Source organism: Eretmochelys imbricata, chromosome 28 (genome assembly GCF_965152235.1).
Source record: "Eretmochelys imbricata isolate rEreImb1 chromosome 28, rEreImb1.hap1, whole genome shotgun sequence".
Classification (NCBI taxonomy): Eukaryota; Metazoa; Chordata; order Testudines; family Cheloniidae; genus Eretmochelys; species Eretmochelys imbricata.
In genome coordinates, this window is record NC_135599.1 from 2,784,953 (window position 1) to 2,808,680 (window position 23,728).

General features: G+C 47.5%; 4 non-coding genes across 4 annotated transcripts; 3 read left to right on the forward strand and 1 right to left on the reverse strand.

Moving 5' to 3' along the window:
• Positions 1–10,123: 10,123 nt before the first annotated feature.
• Positions 10,124–10,205, forward strand: TRNAS-GCU (transfer RNA serine (anticodon GCU)). The gene has a single exon. It is a non-coding gene; the product is annotated as a tRNA-Ser (tRNA).
• Positions 10,206–13,169: 2,964 nt separating this feature from the next.
• On the forward strand, positions 13,170–13,243 carry TRNAK-CUU (transfer RNA lysine (anticodon CUU)). The gene has a single exon. It is a non-coding gene; the product is annotated as a tRNA-Lys (tRNA).
• A 1,393-nt stretch (positions 13,244–14,636) lies between these two features.
• On the reverse strand, positions 14,637–14,710 carry TRNAT-UGU (transfer RNA threonine (anticodon UGU)). Its single transcript has one exon. It is a non-coding gene; the product is annotated as a tRNA-Thr (tRNA).
• A 3,048-nt stretch (positions 14,711–17,758) lies between these two features.
• TRNAV-AAC (transfer RNA valine (anticodon AAC)) lies at positions 17,759–17,831 on the forward strand. The gene has a single exon. It is a non-coding gene; the product is annotated as a tRNA-Val (tRNA).
• The last annotated feature ends 5,897 nt before the right edge of the window (positions 17,832–23,728 follow it).

Sequence of the window (23,728 nt, forward strand, 5' to 3'; positions counted from 1 at the left end):
TGAGTTCACTTTAGGCTGATAGTGCACCAGCACTGGGGCTCCCCTACTACAAGCTGAATTTCTCTAAGAGCTGAAATCACTGAGTGTTGTGTTAAGTAGTGGGGGAGCCTGAAGATACATTGTGGAGCAGTTTGCGGGACGGCTGGAGTGCCTTGCGGACCGGCTTGTGAAGCAGTTTGACGCGGAGCAGTTTGTGGATGGCAGGAGCTGCTTGTGGGCCGTGGAGCTGAGGGAAGGAGTTTGTGGGGCGGCTGGCGGAGCGGAGCGCAGCTGAGCGAAGGAGTTTGTGGGGCGGCTGGCGGAGCGGAGCGCAGCTGAGCGAAGGAGTTTGTGGGGCGGCTGGCGGAGCGGAGCGCAGCTGAGCGAAGGAGTTCGTGGAGCGGCTAGCGGAGCGGAGCGCCGCTATGGAGCTATGGGGCGGTCAGCTTCAGATCATGTAAGGTGCCTCTTACCCCCGTCCCATTTCCACCCAGGTTGGGAGGTAAAGCTCCACAGATAAACTTTCGAACTCTTGAGCTGCCCTGACCAGGGACAGAGACTTTTTGGGGCAAGTAAGAGTGTAAGTAAGGGGAGCCCTTTGGCTGAAATTCTTGAGAATTGGGAGAATATTTCTGGTAACCATGGGTTAGGTAAAAAAAAAAAAAAAAGCTGTAATCTTGTGCGAGGTTGAGTGGCCAGCACTGACAATTCAAACACCTTTTGAATGGCCACCGGATGGTTCCTTTTCTGGGGAAAAATTTACAGCGCTTAGGAAAAGGCTGGAGAACAAAGCTCCAGCCCAGATGGATTATTGGTATGTATGGGGAACTGGGCTTATGCACATGCAAAAGGATGTCCTCTTTCCTCCTCCTTTTCTTATTCATCTCAGGGGTCTCCAGCCCCACTCTGTGCTATGCCTGCTTCTGCTGCTCCTTCGGCTTACCCTCGGCTTTCTGACTTATGCCCGTCACCTCCTTGCTTGCCAATTGGCCGTGCGTTCTGTCCAGGTGACAAGCCCCATGGGGGAGGACTTGGGTAGCCCTTGTGAGTGAGAATATTTAAGAGAAGAGACCAGGAGGGCTGGGGGGCTAGTTAAGAAGCCCAAGCTCCTTGTTAAATTGGTAGTGAGTGAAACAAAGCTGGTGCTCATGGAAGGGACAGTTCAGAGAGAAAAACAGGATCGGGCCCAAGCGGGCAGGCAACAGAGAGAGATTGGAAAACAGGTTGAAAACGTGGAGGTCATAGTGGAAAAAGAGGAGTAAATAATTACAGGAATGGGAAACGTAAATCCCGGAATAATACTTGAAATGGTAAAATCTGAGTTAATCGGGTGTCATTTTGGGAAATAAGCAAGAAAGATTTTGGGATTTAAGAAAGAAAAGTGAGAAATTAACTCTGTAGTTGCTGGAAAGAATTAAGCAGTTGAACTTGGTGAAATACTGGAAAGAAAAAGAATTCTTGGTTTCTTTGCAGCCATTTTAAGGAAAATGGGCCCTTTTCCAAAGGAATGCAATTATACAGTGCTACTTAATTAATAGCCTACTAGGCTCCAAGGGGCTACAATAGGTGGTGTCTTCCTTTTCAGGTCGCTGTGTGTTTAACAGCAGGAGTTAAAAGTAAAAGGCAATCAAAAGTCTGGAAAAGTTTATTGTGTCCTTTTTAAAGTAAGAATCTTTAAGCTGTGCATCCAAAAGCAAGCCGGAAAGCGTTTGTTTTAATGGAAATTACCAAACTGATAAGGTAGAAGCCACTAAAACCTGGGCTGCCTATGAAACAAATACAAAAAAGTATGTGTAATTCCTGTTTTGCCTGGAATTAACAAGGGTATTTGTATAAAAAGGAAATATTTTAAGCAATGACTGACTGCCCAGAAGGGGTAGATCTCTGTTCTTTTTTGTCTTTCAGAAAATCAGAGAAAACTGATGCCAGCTAAAAAGCAATTCAACATCTCATGAATTTACTGGCACAATAGGAATTCTGTTCTGTGTTCTATGTCCTGTCTTGCGGTGTTTGTCTTGTGGCCAGAATTGCTGTGTTTAATTTTTCATAGGACAGTTTAGTTTAAAACTAAATAGAAGGGTTAAATCAAAATGCAGATACTTGTTTTATTCAACTTGGAATACAAAGTGTTTGGATAATATCAGAAAAATGTGATATACTCAAGTTTAATAAATTTGCTTAAGTAAAAAAAAAAAAAAAATTTCATTGGCCAGATCTTTTAATTGAAAAAAATTGTTGTTAAAATTCGCACACCAACAGTCTTTGGAAGCAATGACATGAAAGGGTAACCCACTCCCCATATTATACATGAGACCCTTCTGGCTACCTCAAATTTCTAGCCAGAGGGCTGGGGAGGGAGGAAAGCCATTGGACACCAGAGGTTGTACCAAGTGGACTCCTCAAAAGTGGGTGTGCTTGTCCTGGCTTGTTGCTCCAAAGCTCTGTAATAAAGTCATTTTCCAAGAAGGGTGTATGTGGCAGACATTGAACAATAAGACTAAAGTGCTGTATAATGGGGAATGTATATGTGTTCATTTTTAAACAAAGGTGTATAAGTAAAAGTAAGTTTCCTTTGCAGGTTAATAAAAGCCAAGAAGGGAAGAAAAAAAACCAAAACCAAAAAACGAGCTAATTCAATGCTGCAGCTGGGTGGCTCGGTCCAAAGATAAGACACTGGCCTGCCCAAGGACACTACTCACAGCTAGGATTTGGCTAACAGCCAAGAAAGAGGGGGGCTTGAATGTGCCCAAGCAGCTGTGAGATCTGCAACACACTGCCAGACATTAATGAAATGTGTTAGGTCTCTGTATTTACAGGTGAAAGAAGTCCTGCTTCAAGAATCCTGAGCAAACCTGCCATTTGTTAAAACCAGGTGACTGGGTCTACATAAAGGTCCATCAACAAAAGACTACTCTGGCCCCATGCTGGAAAGGCCCTTATTAGGTCCTGCTAACTACCAACACTGCTGTGAAGTGCCAAGGACTGACTTCCTGGACCCATGCTTCTTAGTGCAAAAAGACCCCTCCACCTCGAGATAACTTCACTTCGACTACTGATCAGCCTGTCCCTCCTTCTGGTTTTTTTTTCTTTCCTCCTTTTGGACAGCAGGGAAAAGGACAAGGTGAAGTGCTAGTAACCTAGACAGAGCTAATCTGCATTCAGTATTTGCTAAAGAAACCAAAGCACTACAGGGTGACATGCTAGTAACCTCTCCCCTGTATAATGCAAAACCATGACTCTTCCAAGAGAGAAGAAGGAACGCCTGCTCTGCTGAAACCACCAAGATCCAAGAATTCCTAACTGCAAAAGACACTGAGAATTGGCCTTGGTGGCAAAGACGGAGCATTGTACATTGTCAGGGAGGAAGTTGTGGGATGTATTCTTGGGAATGTGAAGTGAAGTGGTGGGGTGGGTTTATTCCAGGGGCTGGAATCTGTGCTTGTGGGCAAGTATGATACCAAAAACGCCTTACAGCCACGAACATTACTCCCACCATCTGCCACCACTCCTTTGCAGGTAAAGGTTCCTGGATCCACCATAGCTACGTTAAGTTGGCGCTGGGACCCCCACCTGACCCTGACAAGCCATTGGACGAGCCACTTCACAAATGAACACCACGACCAAGCCATGGACTAAGCTTTCCAGCTATTGGGACATTTACAGTCCCCCAGGACTTCTTGTGTTCCGGTTTATCGGATTTACATTGGTGGTGTTTTTTTGTATGGTATAAAGGAGGATGCCGACATTGGTAGGGTTTGCCTGAGGGGTTCCTCTCCCTATTCCCAAGTCCAGTACAAGGATGGGAGGGCAATAGGTTCTTCAATTTAACCCGCGCTATCAAACAGGGTGTAAATCAAATGCAGTGTTGGTTTTGTATTCATACCCCCACATATTTGGGTCAGGGGGTCCCATTGGTAGGGGTACCTATCCGCCTTAATCGAACACTCCAAACTAAGCTATGGGCAAACACTACATTTAACTGGAATGTTACAATCCAAATACGGTCTATTGATATGGTGGCCCAGGGTAATTATGCTTTGTGTGTCACGACGTAAGGGCATAGAAAATTCAATTTTTGTAGGAAATTTTGGATTTTCTACACTATGGTTCTGTTCTCATCGAAAGGTCATTTCCAATTGTTTGCTCAGACCAGCTTACCCAGCACACTCGCCTCTGTGCAGTTCTGTAAGTGTGGCCATGGCTGAACAGCGAGAATTTCTGCCTGTTTCCCTACTGGCTGGAGCATGGTTAAAGTGTGTTTGTGGTTAATGATTTTGCTGTAGATTGTTCACTCCCTGCTTTAACAATTCAGACAGTCCCTTTTCTTGTTGTATCTCCAGTAGCAGGGACGGGTTTTCTTTGGGTCACTGAGATTTTTTGGGGAGTTGGTGGCTCCTTTCTTTCCTCACCCTGAAGTAAACACTAGCTTTTTATTCCATCGGTCATGTTTCATGGAATAACAGCAGCAGCATGAAGAAAGAGGAGAGGGAATATCTCACTGTCAGGGCTGAAGGTGGCCACGTCCCCTCTGTCCGACAGTTGCCATTGCAGGAAAGAAGGTTTCAATGCAATTGAATGCCCTCGCTCAGACTAGAGACACAGAAAAGTTTTGCTGTTCATGGATCTGTGCAAAGGAAATTGTGTCTCTGGGTGAAACTGAGGAGGGAAGTGAAATGCCCACGTGGTGACGCAATGCCCTACGGCATGACTGGAGTGGACTCACCTGGGATTGACATGACATTTCTTTCTGTCAAGTAGTGAGAAATGTGACATTAATTCAGATGCGGAATTGAGACTTCTTTCGCTCCTTGTAAAAACTTGAACTTGATATCCCAGAAGGGAGAGAGGGAAAGCCTGGAGCTGCCTTTAATCCCAGTCTGAAATACAACGGAGAATTCTGGAACTGAAGGAATGGGAAAAAATGGAGAGGAAAGAGAGAGAGAAAACACCTCTTTTCTCTTCTTCCCCCTCCCAGGAAGAAATGTTATCAATGGGGAAATTCCTCCCCAGAACCAGCCTTAGGGAAAATGGCACCCTGGGCAAAACCTGCACTTTGGCACACCCATTGCCCCAGGCCCCTGTGGGCTCCCCACTCCCCCTTTGCCCTTAGTTCCTGCACTCCTAACCCTTGCACCTCCTTCACCCCTAACCCCTGCCCCCTCCTGTGCCCTAACCCCTACACTGTGTCCCCTTTGCTCTTAATTCCCATACTCCCCTCCTTCACCGCTATATGATGTACCCCTCCTGCACCCATGTGGGGAAACTGACCTGTGTGCATAGGGCACCTGGCATTGCTGCCTTCTTCTCTCTGGAATGCTGCTCTTCCGGGCACCCCTAGGGGTTGAGGGTTGTGAGGAGTGACTTCTGAGCTCCTTGCACCCAGGACACTTTCCTCCCCTGGTCTGTATAAGAGGAGGGCAGAGAGAAGCAGCTTCTGATGCTCGCCTCTGAGCACATCCCAGGTGGGGAAAGTGACCAGGATGCATGGAACACTTCATGTTGCTCCTCACTCCCCCGCAACCCTCTATGGGGCCACGGAGGAACATTGTGGGAGGGGTTGAGCTGGGAAGAAGCAGGGAGAAATCTGGGAGCCACCCCACAGGAAGCAGTTTCTGACACTACACTGGGAGAGTGCACAGCCTCCCCAAAGCTGTGTTGCCAAGGGGGCAGTGGCAGGTTGCCACATGGGCCAATGGGGCCCATGATTAGGGCCCCTGGCCAAATTAGACCCCCTGGAACAGTCTCCCCTATGTCAGCCCCAGGGCTGGAGGTGCTCTCACTCCCTGCTATGGCCGGGGGACTGCAGACAGCGCACAGAGCTTCTCTGTTCTAAGGACCATGTTGGGGTTAAGGAGCGAGCAGGGTGGGGCAGTGGGGGAAGGGGTGGAACAGAGATGATGTAGTTGATGGGGCCATGGGTGGAAGGCGTGAAGAGGGTGGGGCTTCAGGCAGAATGGGGGGGCAGGGCCATGGTTCCAGTGCTGGGGTCCCTGCACTTCTTCTACCTTTCTCTGGGCTTTGGCATCACTAGTCTCTGCTTAGCGAGTTGGGTCAGTGGTCCCCAAAATGTGGGGTATGCCTCCTAGGGAGGCACAGAGGAATGTTCATGGGGGCACCTCAGGGCCTGAGCAAGCCCCCATGGAGGGCAGGGAGGGAGCACCACTCAGCTCCACTCTGCCCCTGCTCTTCAGATTCATGATGTGACGGAGGGACTGCCGAGACTCATCAAGCCCTCGGATCGCTATCCCTTCCTGCTTCTCCACGTGAGCACCAATGATACTGCCAAGAATGACCTTGAGCGGATCACTGCAGACTACGTGGCTCTGGAAAGAAGGATAAAGAGTTTGAGGCTCAAGTGGTCTTCTCGTCCATCCTCCCTGTGGAAGGAAAAGGCCCGGGTAGAGACCGTCGAATCGTGGAAGTCAACGAAGAGCTAAGGAGGTGGTGTCGGAGACAAGGCTTTGGATTCTTTGACCATGGGATGATGTTCCATGAAGGAACTGAGCAGAGACGGGCACTGGGCAGAGATGGACTCCACCTAACGAAGAGAGGGAAGAGCATCTTTGCGAGCAGGCTGGCTAACCTAGTGAGGAGGGCTTTAAACTAGGTTCACCGGGGGAAGGAGATCAAGGCCCTGAGGTATGTGGGCAAGTGGGATACAAGGAGGAAGCACAGGCAGGAACGTCTGTGAGGAGAGGGCTCCTACCTCATACTGAGAATGAGGGGCGATCAGAAGGTTATCTAAACAATATACAAATGCACAAAGCCTTGGAAACAAGCAGGGAGAACTGGAGGTCCTGGTAATGTCAAGGAATTATGACGTGATTGGAATAACAGAGACTTGGTGGGATAACTCACATGACTGGAGTACTGTCCTGGATGGTTATAAACTGTTCTGGAAGGACAGGCAGGGCAGAAAAGGTGGAGGAGTAGCACTGTATGTAAGGGAGCAGTATGACTACTCAGAGCTCCAGTAGGAAACTGCAAAAAACCTGAGTGTCTCTGGATTAAGTTTAGAAGTGTGAGCAACAAGGGTGAGGTCATGGTGGGAGTCTGCTGTGGACCACCGGACCAGGGGATGAGGTGGACGAGGCTTTCTTCCGGCAACTAGGAGAAGCTACTAGATCACATGCCCTGGTTCTCATGGGCGACTTTAATCATCCTGATATCTGCTGGGAGAGCAATACAGTGGTGCACAGATAATCAAGGAAGTTTTTGGAAAGCGTAGGGGACAATTTCCTGGTGCAAGTGCTGGAGGAGCCAACTGGGGGGGCGCTTTTCTTGACCTGCTGCTCACAAACCAGGAAGAATTAGTAGGAGAAGCAAAAGTGGATGGGAATCTGGGAGGCACTGACAATGAGTTGGTCGAGTTCAGGATCCTGACACAGGGAAGAAAGGTAAGCAGCAGAATATGGACCCTGGACTTCAGGAAAGCAGACTTTGAATCCCTCAGGGAACTGAAGGGTAGGATCCCCTGGGGGAATAACATGAAGGGGAAAGGAGTCCAGGAGAGCTGGCTGTAATTCAAGGAATCCCTATTGAGGTTACAGGGACAAACCATCCCGATGTGTCGAAAGAATAATAAATATGGCAGGCGATCAGCTTGGCTTAATGGTGAAATCCTTGCGGATCTTAAACGTAAAAAACAAGCTTACAAGAAGTGGAAGATTGGACAGATGACCACGGAAGAGTATAAAAAGATTGCTTGGGCATGTAGGAATGAAATCAGGAGGGCCAAATCACACCTGGAGCTGCAGCTAGCAAGAGATGTTAAGGGTAACAAGAAGGGTTTGTTCAGGTATGTTGGCAACAAGAAGAAAGCCAAGGAAAGTGTGGGCCCTTACTGAATGAGGGAGGCAACCTAGTGACAGAGGATGTGGAAAAAGCTAATGTACTCAATGCTTTCTTTGCCTCTGTCTTCACGAACAAGGTCAGCTCCCAGACTGCTGCGCTGGGCAACACAGCATGGGGAGTATGTGCCCAGCCCTCTGTGGAGAAAGAGGTGGTTAGGGACTATGTAGAAAAGCTGGACGTGCATAAGTCCATGGGGCCGGACGAGTTGCATCAGAGAGTGCTAAAGGAATTGGTGGCTGTGATTGCAGAGCCATTGGCCATTATCTTTGAAAACTCGTGGCGAACGGGGGAAGTCCCGGATGACTGGAAAAAGGTTAATATAGTGCCAATCTTTAAAAAAGGGAAGAAGGAGGATAATGGGAACTACAGGCCAGTCAGCCTCACCTCAGTCCCCAGAAAAATCATGGAGCAGGTCCTCAAGTAATCTATCCTGAAGCACTTACATGAGAGGAAAGTGATCAGGAACAGTCAGCATGGATTCACCAAGGGAAGGTCATGCCTGTCTAATCTAATCGTCTTCTATGATGAGATTACTGGTTCTGTGGATGAAGGGCAAGCAGTGATGGATTGTTTCTTGATTTTAGCAAAGCTTTTGACACGGTCTCCCACAGTATTCTTGTCAGCAAGTTAAAGAAGTATGGGCTGGATGAATGCACTATAAGGTGGGTAGAAAGTTGGCTAGATTGTCGGGATCAGCGGGTACTGATCAATGGCTCCATGTCTAGTTGGCAGCCGGTATCAAGTGGAGTGCCCCAAGGGTCGGTCCTGGGGCCGGTTTTGTTCAATATCTTCATAAATGATCTGGAGGATGGTGTGGATTGCACTCTGAGCAAATTTGATGATGATACTAAACTAGGAGGAGTGGTAGATAGAGTGGCACATAGGGATAGGATACAGAGGGACCTAGACAAATGGGAGGATTGGGCCAAAAGAAATCTGATGAGGTTCAACAAGGATAAATGCAGGGTCCTGCACTTAGGACAGAAGAATCCAATGCATCGCTACAGACTAGGGACTGAATGGCTACGCAGCAGTTCTGCGGAAAAGGACCTAGGAGTGACAGTGGACGAGAAGCTGGATATGAGTCAACAGTGTGCCCTTGTTGCCAAGAAGGCCAATGGCATTTTGGGATGTATAAGTAGGGGCATAGCCAGCAGATCGTGGGACTTGATCGTTCCCCTCTATTCGACATTGGTGAGGCCTCATCTGGAGTACTGTGTCCAGTTTTGGGCCCCACACTACAAGAAGGATGTGGATAAATTGGAGAGAGTCCAGCGTAGGGCAACAAAGATTATTAGGGGACTTGAACACATGATTTATGAGGAGAGGCTGAGGGAACTGGGATTGTTTAGTCTGCAGAAGAGAAGAATGAGGGGGGATTTGATAGCTGCTTTCAACTACCTAAGACGTGGTTCCAAAGAGGATGGTTCTAGACTATTCTCAGTGGTAGAAGAGGACAGCACAAGGAGTAATGGTCTCAAGTTGCAGTGGGGGAGGTTTAGGTTGGATAGTAGGAAAAACTTTTTCACTAGGAGGGTGGTGAAACACTGGAATGCGTTACCTAGGGATGTGGTAGAATCTCCTTCCTTAGAAGTTTTTAAGGTCAGGCTTGACAAAGCCCTGGCTGGAATGATTTAATTGGGGATTGGTCCTGCTTTGAGCAGGGGTTTGGACTAGATGACCTCCTGAGGTCCCTTCCAACCCTGATATTCTATTCCCCAACCCCACCCTCAGCCTGGGCCCCTGACTTCTGGCCCAGCCTCGTCGCCCTTACCCCCGTCCGCACCGCACTTCCTAGGAAACAAGAGCCCCACTCCCAGCCCTGGTTCGCGACTGCAGCTTCCAAGGGGCCGCAGACATGAATAAGAGGGCACAAGTTTGGGGACCACTGGTTTAGGTGAAGTCCTCAATCTCTTTTATGCAGTCCAATGAAAAGTATTCCTCACCCATCTAGCGCCTCCATCAGGATGGACTAGGTATGTTCTGCTGCCCTTCACTCATACAGGAAGGATAATAACATGTCATTTCACTGAATGCTAAAGTGATTTGTAACCTGACACCAGCCAAAACGGGTCATTCTGGCAAAGCGGCTCCATCAGGCTGTGTACCTAGGCAGAGTAGGCGTGTCTATGCAAACGGTCTGTTCCTGAAGTCTTTCCTCCCAGCTCCTCACGAGATGTGAGGGGGGAGCTCATTCAGACCCTGCTTACGCTTAGTATTTAAAAACTCCTTTTTGGCCCTATCTCTGCTGGCCTTAGATTTCTCCTCCTGTCCTTTCCCTGAAGGCTCAGATGAGGTGGGCGAGTGGTTAAGGTGATGGACTGCTAATCCATTGTGTTCTGCATGCATGGGTTCAAATCACATCCTCATCAAAGGCGTTCAGTCTTCTCTCTTCCTTTACAAACAACCATATCCCGCTTTGGTACAATGACAGACCAAACCATGGTGCTTCCTGCATACAAAAACCTTCTCAGGAACTCAGATCCCCTGCTTTAAATGAAAAGTGGTGCTGAAAGAATTGTCTAGCTCTCTATATCTTATCTCAAAAGGTAACATCCTCATAACCTCCCCCAAACACCCTGGGACCTCCCCAAATTATTAAAATGCCCCCGTCCACAGCAAGGCCACGACAGTGACCCACAGCTAGAGTGTCCAGGCCAAGCTGTTCTGAAGGAGGCAACTCAAACATTTTCTCTCTGCTTCCCTTGGCAAGGTCTGACTGGGAAAACAAAATCCCCCAAATTGAAAATTTTCTTCTGAAAAACCAATACTAGTCTCTTTGGGGACTTTGATTTGAGTAAATTATTATTATTCTCTTCTGATCTCTGAATTATTTCAGTTCAGTCTTTGTCCTCCTGATGTGTTTCCAGGTGTTGAGTTGTGGGGGAGCGAGGCCAAGTCGTGATGTCTCTTACCCTCTTTCATAGTTACTTCCAACTTTCTAGAAAGCTCCTTTGCTAGGATTTGGGGGTTGGACTATATGACCTTCAGGGGTCCCTTCCAACCCTGATATTCTATGATTCTATGATTTGAGTCAAGCAGTGTCCATTGTCTCTGTGCTATCTTGGAGAAGTCTGCATTATACACGGTTCCTGGGATAGACCTTGCGAGTGTGGATTCCTTTAATGGGTCAGCAGCGAGCCTAGCTTTTCCATTGTCGCACCTGAAAGGCTGGTGGAGGGCACTTCCCAACCTCAGAACATATTTCAATAACGCACCCAGAGGAAAACTTCATCACTTCCCAGACAAAAAGGTTAGCACACACCATCCAACCAGGTATTAATTTTCAACAAATCACAACTTTTACAATGATACCTCACAAGACACATTTTGTACAAACCATATCATCATTATATTACAGTGGTAACTATGGGGCTTCCTCCTGACACAATTGTTGTCTTCTACCGGAGAAACGGCCTCATTTCGATCGTTTCTATGATTTAAACTCTCCAGTAACATTACAAAACCAACTGCTTAGTATTTTATGGTAGAAGTTGGAGGGAATTCAAAGATCCTCCAAAGCTGTGCATTCAGGCCACCTAGTTGGGTAAATTTCATGCTCCTTATCCAGAAGAGACTTGACATGGCTTGAGGGGAGGCAGGCTTAGCTGTTCAATATACAGGTGGAGGGAGAAGGGCGCAGTACATTGACAATGTAGAACGTGAGACTCATAATCGGTGGGTTTGAGTCGTAAGTGGGTGCCCTACCTACTCTGGCTGTGTGCTCTGAGAGTCATCTCCTTGCTTTCCATTTAAGGTCAGGGTGGGATATTATAACCAAGGGTTCTGGCAAAACTTTTCACCTGGCCTGCTCAGTGAACCCTTTGCTGAGAAACTTTCCATGTATTTGACTGCATGTCGGTTTCCTATATTGTTGGATGAGGCCGAAGGTGCTGGACGGGAAATGTCCATGGAAAACTCAGATATTCCTGTTCTCCGAAAAAAAGGCAGGTATTAGTTAGACACCATTGCTTCTAGTCTTCCTGTGGAATCCAAGGCTAGCTGAGGAATTTCTGTCTATACTAGAAAGAATCATTCCATTGTAAATACAAATGAAATGAGATCTGCAGCTCGAGTCAGTGCCCTTTAAAAATATTTGCTAAGAAAAAAGCCATTCTCTCCCATGTTGATAAGGAAAAGGAGCCCTCTTTTGCTCCCAATTTCAAACGCGGAATGAATGGAGATTTTTGTTTAAAAACTTTCATTGCCCTATGGGAATCGAACCCACGACTCAGCTGTTAAAACCCCAGAGCCCACCACTTAAAGGACCAGGTAGGGCCATTTCTTTCTGACAACCAGCTTTGGCTTTCTCAGGCTCCTACTTCGCCAATCTCAGACGCTGCTCCAGTCTCCATTGCCCTGAAGGGACAAGAAGAGAGAGTGAAGGATCCCCTGTGCTCAGTGTCACAAACCGAGCCCCAAAAATGGACGACATGGCCTCCAATCTCAAATTATTCTTCCAGTTCCTCCATCAGCTTCACAGGAGCAAAACAAAGAAATCACCAGAGGAGCAATTTTCCTCCGCTTTCATTGACTCCAGTGCACTCCTCTCAGCTTCTTCTTCTGTTTATAATCTGGAGCCTCTGTCAGGGGAAAAAAATATTGAGCTGAAAGTATTTCTGGGATAGAAACCGAGAGAGGGGAGTTGATGCCACCTGATGGAAGGCTGATCCATTTTCACACGTCTCATGGCTTTAGCTGCCCCTTAGTATAGCTCTCATTTTGTCAGCGCTGCGCTCTCAGGAAGCTGACAAAGTGCTGAACCCTGCTTCTTTTGGGCCACTGGGAGCGTGTGGATTGCACACAAGCTGCAAGCCCTTCTGTCCTCTCTTTGTCCTGCTCGGCTACCCCAGACTCTTTCCCACAAATGGTTTCATCAGATGCTGGAGGGGTCTAAGGACCTACAGGTTTCCCTCACCTACCTCGTAAGGCAAACTGTGATTATCTTCTCTGACATTCCTCGGGCCACATATTCTTTGAGAAGCTTCTCCGCAGGAGGTCTGATGTCCTGCAAAAATGTGTGTGTGGCTTGGGGGGAACTACTTGTCTACCCCCTCTCTGGGAGCTGAGAAGCTTTTTCTGACTCTCCCCCACTATCTGAGTAAAAGAGCATCTCCCCATGGTGGGAGAACATTAAATTCCACCCTCCCGTGCTTGTTTCTCTGACCAGCTGGTAAATCAACCCCAGCTCTCTGATGTAGAAACCAGCATCTAACCAGCCTTGTAATAGCCCCTGCTTGCTAGCTGGAGAGTGAAGGAATGAAGATAGAAGGCGAATGTCAGAAAAGGAATCTCAACTCACACTGGGACTGTGCCTTTGAAGAAGTGCTACAGACAGCCTGGCTAGCTCAGTTGGTAGAACATGAGACTCTTATTCTCAGGGTCGTGGGTTTGAGTCCCACGTTGGTTGGATGGTTAAAGAAAACTTAGTTTGCCAGCATCCTGTCTGGCAAGAAATCACTTACCAGTGGTTGTGAAACCCTCATTTCTGTATGTTTTATCTTTATGCCCCCCAGTTTTCTATTGTTAATCTGTCTGGTTTGCTAATTGTTTCTGTCTGCTGTATAATTAATTTTGCTAGATGTAAGTTAATTAAGGTAGTGGGATATAATTGGTTAGAGAATTATGTTACAATATGTTAGGATTGGTGAGTTAAATTTCAGTAAAACGATTGGTTAAGGTATAGCTGAGAATATTATTACATAAACTGGGGTCAAACAGGACAAAGAGGAGAAATTGGAATCATGCTTGCTAAGGGGGGGAACGGGAAACAGGGACACAGGCAAGGCTCTGCGGCATCAGAGCTGGTAAGGGGGATACAGGGTAAATGCTCTGTGGCATGAGAGCTTGGAAGGGATCACTGGGGAACAGACTCTATTGGCTTATAGAGATAAGCCCAACTGGTGTGAAGGGCTCCGAAATATGAGTGCTTGGAAACTAACCCCAATAAACATTGCATTGTCTGTGCTTTGGACTTCTGGCCTTTTGCTGCTTGCTGACAAGAACCAGGGAAACGGGAGGGTTGAGGGAAAGCTCTTTAACATGGACCATAGCGTATCCATAGTGTGTCACAGCATGTTGTTGGCCAAGTGATCACAGCACCTGGAGGGGTTTTGCTACTTGTCACTAGCACAGTATTGTAAGAGGCAGCCCAGATTCAACAGCCGTGCATGCAAGATGAGTTACAGGAACCTGTACCTTGTTTCCATGTTCATCCGATGCCTCCTTTCAACACTTGTCAGCAAAAGGACCTGTTCCTTTTGCAAGCATGGGTATGGCTAGTCAAAGGCGGGTTTCTCCGTTAACAAAAAAGATTGACCAAAAGGTGACAAGAGGAGGCATGTTCAGCAAGGCAGCATTGGATGCTGGATCCTGAATTTGCTCTTTATCCAGCAGGTTTATTGGCAAGCTCTGCCACGGTGCCACTCTCTGGGACTTCTCCCGTAACTGCTCCATCTTTCATCAACAATAAAATGAAAGGTGAAAGGACAGTAATTCTCCATTTCCTGCAAGCCCTACAGGGAACCCTCTAGAAGGGTCTCTGTGCATAGACATTTCTAGTGAATTGCATGGGCATGGGACACAAGCTCTGGTGTCATAGCAATTGCAGTCAAAGCAACCTCCTTCCCAAGACCAATAGCCTTTTCATCAACTCCAGGCTGGTGATTTGATTCTCTCCAATGCTCCTCTGCAAAGAAGCCTTTTCCTTAGGAAGCAATTACTTACATGGCCAAGGGAGGTCTCTTCTGTTTCCTAGGAAGACAGAGGAAAACATAAGCAGAGGAGACAAAAGCTGTACAACAAAGCACTACTGGGAGTTGAACCCAGGATCTCCTGTTTACAAGACAGGTGCTTTAACCTACTAAGCCATCGTGCCTTCCTCGACTATCTATTTGCAACTGTTCCCCTTGATGGTCCAAGACAACACCTTCAAATGCCAAAGTACAGACGTTCCCCATTTCCCACAAAACTTGCAGACCTTGAGCGGGCTGGCTCTCTGGATTGGAAAAAGTTCAGAAAAGGGCAACAAAAATGATTAGGGGTATGGAGCATCTGCCATATGAGGAGAGATTAATAAGACTGGGACTTTTCAGCTTGGAAAAAAGACGACTCGGGGGATATTCTAGAGGTCTAGTAAATAAATCATGTCTGTAATAATGTAATATTATAATTATTATAATATTGTAATATTATAATAATGTAATATAATAATGTAATAAATCATGTCTATAAATCATGTCTATAATAATGTAAATAATGTCTATATAATATAATCAGTCTATAAATCATGACTGGTGTGAGTAAGTAAATAAGGCAGTGTTATTGACCCCCTCTCCTAAGACAAGAACTAGGGGCCACCAAATGAAATTAATAGGCAGCACGTTTAAAACAAACAAAAAGAAGTATTTTTTCACACAACCCACAGTCTACATGTGGAACTCCTTGCCAAAGGATATTGTGAAGGCCAAGACTACAACAGGGTTGAAAAAATGAACCAGATATATTCATGGAGGATAGGCCTATCAATGGGTATTAGCCAAGATGGATAGGGATGGTGTTCCTACCCTCTGTTTGCCAGGAGCTGTGAATGGCCGACAAGGGATAGATCACTTGATGATTACGTATTCTGTTCATTCTTTCTGAAGCACTTGACATTGGCCACTATGAGCTATAGGGACCTTTGGTCTGAGCCAGTATGGCCGTTCTTACGTCCTTATGGCCCTATGCTCCTTCCATATATATTCCTGGGATTCTGCCTTACAATGTGTCCCTGAGATCTCACTCAAAATACCCCAGACAGGCAAACACTCTGGGATCCTGAAGCCTCTGCCACTCATGTTGTACCTTGTCGCTCATCACTAAGCCTTGATGCTGCTCATTTCTATAGACTGTGAAAAGCGGGGAGGCAGTGCAGGAGCCTTCTGGGGATGCAGATCCAACACTTTGGGAGAGACAGATTGTTTGAGGCATCAGATTCCTGTAAGCCAGGGGAGGCCAACGTGTGGCTCCAGAGCCACGTGTGGCTCTTCAGAAGTTAATATGCGGCTCCTTCTATAGGTGCTGACTCTGGGGCTGGAGCTACAGATACCAACTTTCCAATGTGCCGGGGGTGCTCACTGCTCAACCTCTAGCTCTTCCACAGGCCCTGCCTCCACTCCAACCCTTCCAGCCCACTCCCCTGAGCCTGCCGTGCCCTCACTCCTCTCCCCTCCGCCCAGAGCCTCCTGCATGCCATGAAACAGCTGATTGGGCGGTGCAATCATATGCGGGGAGGGAGGAGGAGGCACTGATCGGCAGGGCAGTCGGTGGGCAGGAGGTGGTGAGAGCTGGGGGGGTGGAGTTGATGCAGGGCTGCTGACATATTACTGTGGCTCTTCGGCAAAGTACACTGCTAAATTCTGGCTCCTTCTCAGGCTCAAGTTGGCCACCCCTGCTCTAAACCATGCAGCCTCCCCATAAAACAGGGGCTTGTTCCAGCCCTGAGTCTGGGCTACCGGGATCACTCCCACAGGGCAGGGTGACCACAGATTACAGCCTGAAAATAGGTATGTGAAACTAACTCCTGTTCTCCCTGACAGGCTTCCCCTATATCAAAAGGCACCCCAGGCAAGAAGGATCTGCGATGCCCCCCGTCACATGTTAAACTTTGGAATATTTTATTTTTATTGCATTTGCAACTCATTTCATGGTTTTGATGCAGAATTTGTATGCATGATTTTCTCTGTCATATAAGGTGATAAATTTGCAGGCTAGGATCTGTACATCTGTTTTTATTCATGCCAGAAATAATCAAATACAAAAGTTTATTTCCTTTAAGCATACAGAATTTTTTTTTTTTAATTTTAACAGTAACTGAAATGTACTAAGATCTAGAAAATGGCCACCAACACAGGGTGGACCAGTCTTAACTAGTGTTACAGTGAGAAACAGCGTTTGACTGTTAACCCGAGTCCTTTAGTTCAAAGGTCACTTTCTCGACTTTATCCTCATGAACTGAAGCGCAGCATTAGAGAGATCCAAAGACTGGCATTTTCAAGTGATAAAATAACAAGTGATGTCGGTCTCTCATTGGCCATCATAGAATGAACATATGTTTTAATGAGCCTGAACTTCAATGCGAGGGTGGCTCTGTCCACTTCCTTCCCCTTTGCTGCTGGGCACCAAGTCCCTGGCGGCCAGTAGGTAAAGCCGGGAATACAGGGTGGGGTGCCAAGTGGCAGCAGGATTCTTGCCACCAGGGTTCAGCTGCCCAACTTCCTCCCCGTGCCGCTAGGCCCCAGTCGCCTTCAGCCACCAGGTAACCCAGGAACTAAGGCAGGAATGGGGTGAGGAAGCAAGTCAAGCTGAGCAAGGCAGGCAAAAATTCATTTTGCCTTCGTGGGCCACTCACAGTGATGTCCTTTTGGTGTGCCATGGCTGATAAAAACATCCCAGACAGAGAAACAGCAGGCCAAACAGAAACCTCGTAACTCTCAAAGTAGCTCAGCTGGAGCGCATTAGACTGAAGATTTAAAGGTCCCTGCTTCAATCCCAGGCTTCGGCATGTTGTTTTGTCCCTCTGTGTGCGGGGGTGGGCTGTTTTCTGGAAGTGCAGTGGTGCCTTTACCCGCCGTGAGTCCCTCATTTCGGGCTCTGGAGCAGGAAAAGACAGCATTGGCTTGTGCACCCAGGTGGCCCACCTGAGCTTTCTTTCTTCTCTTGCTCTTTCTCGGCAAGGGGAAGAAAAAGAAGCTCTCCTTCAAGCTGGAGTCACAAGGACGACATAAAGACGACTTCCTGAGCGCCGGCTCCAGTCCTTTGCTCTCCCAGCTGACCTACCGAAGGGCTGCCGCCACTTTCTCCAGTCTGCCCATCAGTGTGTGCCAGGGTGAGAGCCAGCCAAGTGGATGGAATTTGAAAGGGGGGGGCAGAGCTCTCTGACAGAGTTTCTGTAGTGTAGTGGTTATCACGTTTGCCTAACACGCAAAAGGCCCCTGGTTTGAAACCAGGCAGAAACATGATGGTTTACTTTTTCTAGCTCTCCAGCAAGGCGCTCCTACTTCTACCACTGGCCTGTCCCTGGGATAACCCCGACCCCCGCAGGACAGAGGGTGGTGAAATGGGCTGAGAAATCTAGAGGGTCTGGGCCAGTCACCTTTTGGAGCCTTGTGGCTTGGCCTCCTCTGCCCTTGGACGTTGGCCTATGGAGGCCGGCTCTTCCGGCTGCCCTCCTTTGCATGACTTGCCAAAAGAGGGAGTGAGGCAGGAATAGGGCAAAGAGGAAAGTCATGCTGAGGAAGGCAGGACAGAAGCTAAGTTCCTCGGTGGGGTTAGCAGAGCGTCACCATTAGTTCTAGCAAAGCCAGGGGCGGTGCGTTTGGCTGCTGGGAGGAGAATCCTGTGCCTGCCTCCTGGTTTGCCAGGGATGGCTACTTGTAGTCCAGGAGAAGAAGGACGGTTCTGGGTGAAAGGAAGACAAGCAAAGCGGAGTTCGAGTTTGTGTGCACCCGTGCTCTTTTCTGGCCAAGATGGGGGTGCGGTGATGGGCTTGAGAGGCTCCCTGCCACACATGGAGCAGCGAGAACCACTCCTGCTTTGTGGCCGACCCAGGGGCGTGATTGACGGCTTTGGAGGCAGGGGTTGGGCTGGCTTTGAAGAACTGGGATCCCTTCTGACGGCCGAACCCATGGTAGTGTGGTTGGCTGCTGGGAGGTAGAATCCTGTGCCTGCCTCTTGGCATCCCAGGGACAGCTACCTGTAGCCCAGAAAAAGAAGTGTGGTTCCAGGTGGAAGGAAAAGAAGCAATGGTTAAGCCGGGTGGGATCCTTTCTCATCAAGATAGTGTGCTGTCGTGGGCCTGGGAATTGCCTGTGAGAAGTGGGTGGACATGTTAAAGTGAGAACCGCTGGTCCTTTCTGGCCTTCACTGCTGTGCCAGTATACAGGGTGAATAAGCCCGGAGTTTCTTGAGCAGATGGTGTCGTTTCTTCTGGTAATCCTCAGTGGGATCAGAGGATAATGGCTTGTAGAATGTGGAGTTAGAGAGCTGCCTAGCAGCCTCTTGTTCATATTCCAACTTTGTCATGATGACGACAGCACATCCTTTTTTAGCGTTTTTTATTATGATGTCAGAGTTGTTCCAGAGGCTGTTGATTTCTATTGTGTGTATAGAGGAAGGTTGAATTTGTAACAGGCACGTTTGGTAAAGCTTAGCTATTTTATGTTTGTAACAGGCTCTTGCCCACCTCCAGCAGAGTTTTCAATCGCGTTCCATGGCAACTTACCAAATGTCATGCAAACTAGTCCATTCCTCCCCATAGTCAATCTCTGACCAGAATGTTAGAATGAGGCAGAGAACTGGGAAAGTATCACAATAGGAATACATTAAAAAGTGGGATTAATCAAAGATGGGATGCAGACAGAGCCTGTTCTCTAGCTGGTGAAGTGACAGGGACACCCCCCCACTCGTGCTGGTTCTGAAATAACAAGAGAAGCAGGTCAAAGAGAATGAGCTCATGTGGGAGCTCTAGGGAGCTGCCCTGTCAGTGCATCACACACCTGGGAGGTGTTACACAAAACACAGCACTTCCCCTCTGGAAGAGAAACCCTTCCCCCCACTGCCACCACTTCATGATACTATCCATGGGGCTGTTTGTTCTGCAGGACTTTGATCTCTCTGGGTGGTCCATGGTGATTCATAAAAGAGCCATTCGGGGAGCAGGAGTCATCCCAATAGAAATCTCTTCACTTCTTTCTCAGTGCACCTTCTTAGCCCTGGATTTGGGTGCTTTGAAGCTGGCTCTCCAGTCTTGATGTTAGGTGGGATCTTGACCACCTTCTGGGGCTTGGCAGATTACACTTTTTGAGGGCTTTTCTCTGCCTTTTTGGTCCCCCCTGCAGTCACCGCATTCTGATGATTATTCCTAGACATGGGCGTGGTGGCCTTCCTGGGGATCTTGGCAGCTTTAGCCAGCTTCTTGGTGGCTATATTCCTGCTCAGAGCCACTGTTTTCTTCTCATGCCATATCCTTGTCCTAGCTGCTGGTTGAATGTGAAGCAGGCAAGGTGCTGGTGACTTTAGCCTGCACCAAGTTGCCTTTGCTCATCAGAATCCTGAACCCCAACTGGACGTGGTTCTTCTTCTTCTGCACAGCATAGCTGTTAGGGGGCTTATTCCTTCCCCCACTTCCTTCCCTGGTCCTTCTCGCATGAACAGAGAGCAACAATACCCAAAGTCCAAAGGTGCAAACAATTCGATGTTTATTGGGGTGAACTTCCAGCAAGCATGATTCCAGTTTCCTTCCTTAGTGTCCCCCTTCCCAGCTCTGACACCACCGAGCCTTACACCTGTGTCCCTGTTCCCATTTCCCCGTTTAGCTAAATATGATTCCAATATCCCCACCCGGGAGTTCGGCTTAGCTGTACCTCAACCAATCATTTTCCTGAAATTTAACTAACCAATCCTAACATATTGTCAGATGATTATGGAACCAATTATATCCCACCACCTTAATTAGTTTACACCCAGCAAAATTAATTATACAGCAGACAGAAACAATCACAGAACTAGACAGAGATGATACAGACAAACAATAGGGAAATGGGGACTACAGTGATAGAACTAAGACAGAAATGAGGATTTCACATCCCAGCTATTGATAAGTCAGTCCTTGCCAGACAGGATGTGATCAAGCTAAGTTTCCTTTACATCTTCTAGGCACCTCCCTTTCTCTGGAGGCGATAGGCATTATCAGGACAGGATTGTATTACTCTCAGCCCAATAGCAGCTGATTTCAATGTGACTAGGTTGGAATGTGAGGAGGTGACCTTTCACTTCCCAGCATATGGCTGCCTTTGCTGCTTAGCCAAAGGCCTTAACCCTAAGCACAGGGGCCTCAGACTGTCACAGTAAAAAAGGCCCTTACACCAGCAGACAGTGATTTTGATTGTTTTATACCTCTAGAACTAGCCAAGTGATAAGAATACACCTAAATTCTTAGAGTACAGGCCTTTACAGACAGGCCTGAATATCTATATCCTAACAATAGCCCCTGGAGAACAGGGATCTTCAAATGTGTATTCATATTATACCTTTGTTTAATTTATGAAAACATAAACTAGACAGAGAAGACTGGAATGATTTCAGTTGATAGCCAGGTTTGCTATGTTTTTATGCATTTGCACAGTGAAACATTGAGGGTTTACATTCATTTCAAGAATCCTCATACAGTGGAATTCATGAACATAATGGAGAATGGAAATGAAAATGTTTTCCTTTTTTTTTTTTTAAAAAAAAGCGCTTATAAAAGGGCACTTGAATTTGAACCACAGACCACTTGATTTGCAGTCAAACACTACCACTGAGCTATACCCCCATAACAACAGTGGGCTGGAGTCATGATCTCCAGGACTTTCATAGAAGCATAGAATCACAGAATATCAGGGTTGGAAGGGACCTCAGGAGGTCATCTAGTCCAACCCCCTGGTCAGAGCAGGACCAATCCCCACTTTGAAGGACAGACCCTGCTTCAGCGAGCTCCTTTTCTACTCCCATTCCACAGGTGGTTTTAATAATAGGGTTTGATTAAACTTCATAAATGTGGTAAACACCACAACTTGCACACCCAATGACATAGGTTCTCCCACTGACATTGCTCCCACCTCCTGGGGAAGTGAATTAACTACACTGACAGGAAAACTCTCTCCCATGGTAAGGAAAAGTTAGCACATGTGACTCCATTTTGGTTTGGGGTCCACCATTGTCTAAAAGCAAGCACATCATGCACCAGGAGGAGTGTTCCTTAGATACTGCATTAATGTGAAAATCCTCCTCCTTGTCTCCAGCCTGCCTTGACTCCTGGTATCTGTTCTTTGTCTGTCCCTAACTCCCTATCTCCTGGTCTTTGATGTGAGGCCTCCCATCCTGATAATAAAAGTTACTGATGCATGTCTTTAGGACCATGCTGTGTATTTAACATACTAGTTTAGCACGAGGAATGCACCAAGCAGGGATAGGTGGTAAATAAGAAAAGGGTTTGTTTATTGGCTAAGGTTTCCGATGCACGAGGGCAACATGCTTTTCTAAAAAGTATATAACCTTTGTACAATCTGTATTCGGGGTCCCCTCCAGGCACCACGCTTGAGCGTAATAATCTTGGTGTTTTTGGGGAACTCTGCAGTTGTGGACTTTGTTTACGTGCCTCAGCCTAGATTCAAACTGTGCGTGTCCTATCAGGTGTAATTCATAGCAGTTCTGTGCGTGTCCTATCAGGTGTAATTCGTAGCAGTTGTGTGCGTGTCCTGTCAGGTGTAATTTGTAACACCCATCAGCACAGAGCAGTGGTTTTCAAACTGTGGGACAAGATCCCAATGTGGGTCGTGACCCTGTTTTAATGGGGTCACCAGGGCTGGCGTTAGACTTGTTGGGACTTGGGTCTGAAGCCAAAGGTCTGATTACCCGCCACCCAGAGCTGAATCCATTAAGCTTTGCTTTTGCCCTCCCCTCAGTGGGGCAGGGCTTGGGCTTCAGCTTTAGCTCCCCCCGGCCCAGTGTGGAGGGACTTGGTGTTTGGTCCCCCTTCCCGGGGTTATGTAGTAAGTTTCTTTGGCAGCAGGGGGTTACAGTGAAATGAAGTTTGAGAAACCCTGGCACAGAGCATCTTCATTACCGAGCTGCAGCAGTGTAGACTCCATGTTTGAAATGTAGACTTGTCCTTGGCCTGAGAGGAAGACGAGACTTGGCTCCGTGGGTGCTCAGGCACTGAAGGTACAGCCATGAAGATACCACACACCAGCCTTCCCTAGTTGGCAAGAACCAAACCTCCACAGAAAGACCCCCATGGTTTCCTAGGCCAGCTCCCTAAGCACTCAGCCACAACCACTTAATACACGGGCTTTTCTACACTGTGGTTCTGTTCTCATTGAAAGGTCATTTCCAATTGTTTGCTCAGACCAGCTTACCCAGCACACTCGCCGCTGTGCAGTTCTGTAAGTGTGGCCATGGCTGAACAGCGAGAATTTCTGCCCATTTCCCTTCTGGCTGGAGCAGGGTTAGAGTGTGTTTGTGGTTAATGATTTTGCTGTAGATTGTTCATTCCCTGCTTTGACAATTCAGACAGTCCCTTTTCCTGTTGTATCTCCAATAGCAGGGGCGGGTTTTCTTTGGGTCACTGAGATTTTTTGGGGAGTTGGTGGCGCCTTCCTTTCCTCAGCCTGGAGTAAACCTAGCTTTTTATTCCATCGGTCATGTTTCATGGAATAACAGCAGCAGCATGAAGAAAGAGGAGAGGGAATATCTCACTGTCAAGGCTGAAGGTGGCCACGTCCCCTCTGTCCGAAAGTTCCCATTGCAGGAGAGAAGGTTTCAATGCAATTGAATGCCCTCGCTCAGACTAGAGACACATAAAGGTTTTGCTGTTCATGGATCTGTGCAAAGGAAATTGTGTCTCTGGGTGAAACTGAGGAGGGAAGTGAAATGCCCACGTGGTGACGCAATGCCCTACGGCATGACTGGAGTGGACTCACCTGGGATTGACATGACATTTCTTTCTGTCAAGTAGTGAGAAATGTGACATTAATTCAGATGCGGAATTGAGGCCTCTTTAGCTCCTTGTAAAAACGTGAACTTGATTTCCCAGAAGGGAGAGAGGGAAAGTCTGGAGCTGCCTTTAATCCCAGTCTGAAATACAATGGAGAATTCTGGAATTAAAGAAATGGGAAAAAATGGAGAGGAAAGAGAGAGAAAACACCTCTTTTCTCTTCTGCCCCGTCCCAGCAAGAAATGTTACCAATGGGGAAACTGCTCCCCAGAACCAGCCTAAGGGAAAATGGCACCCTGGGCAAAACTTGTACTTTGGCACACCCATTGCCCCAGGCCCCTGTGGGCTCCCCACTCCCCCTTTGCCCTTAGTTCCTGC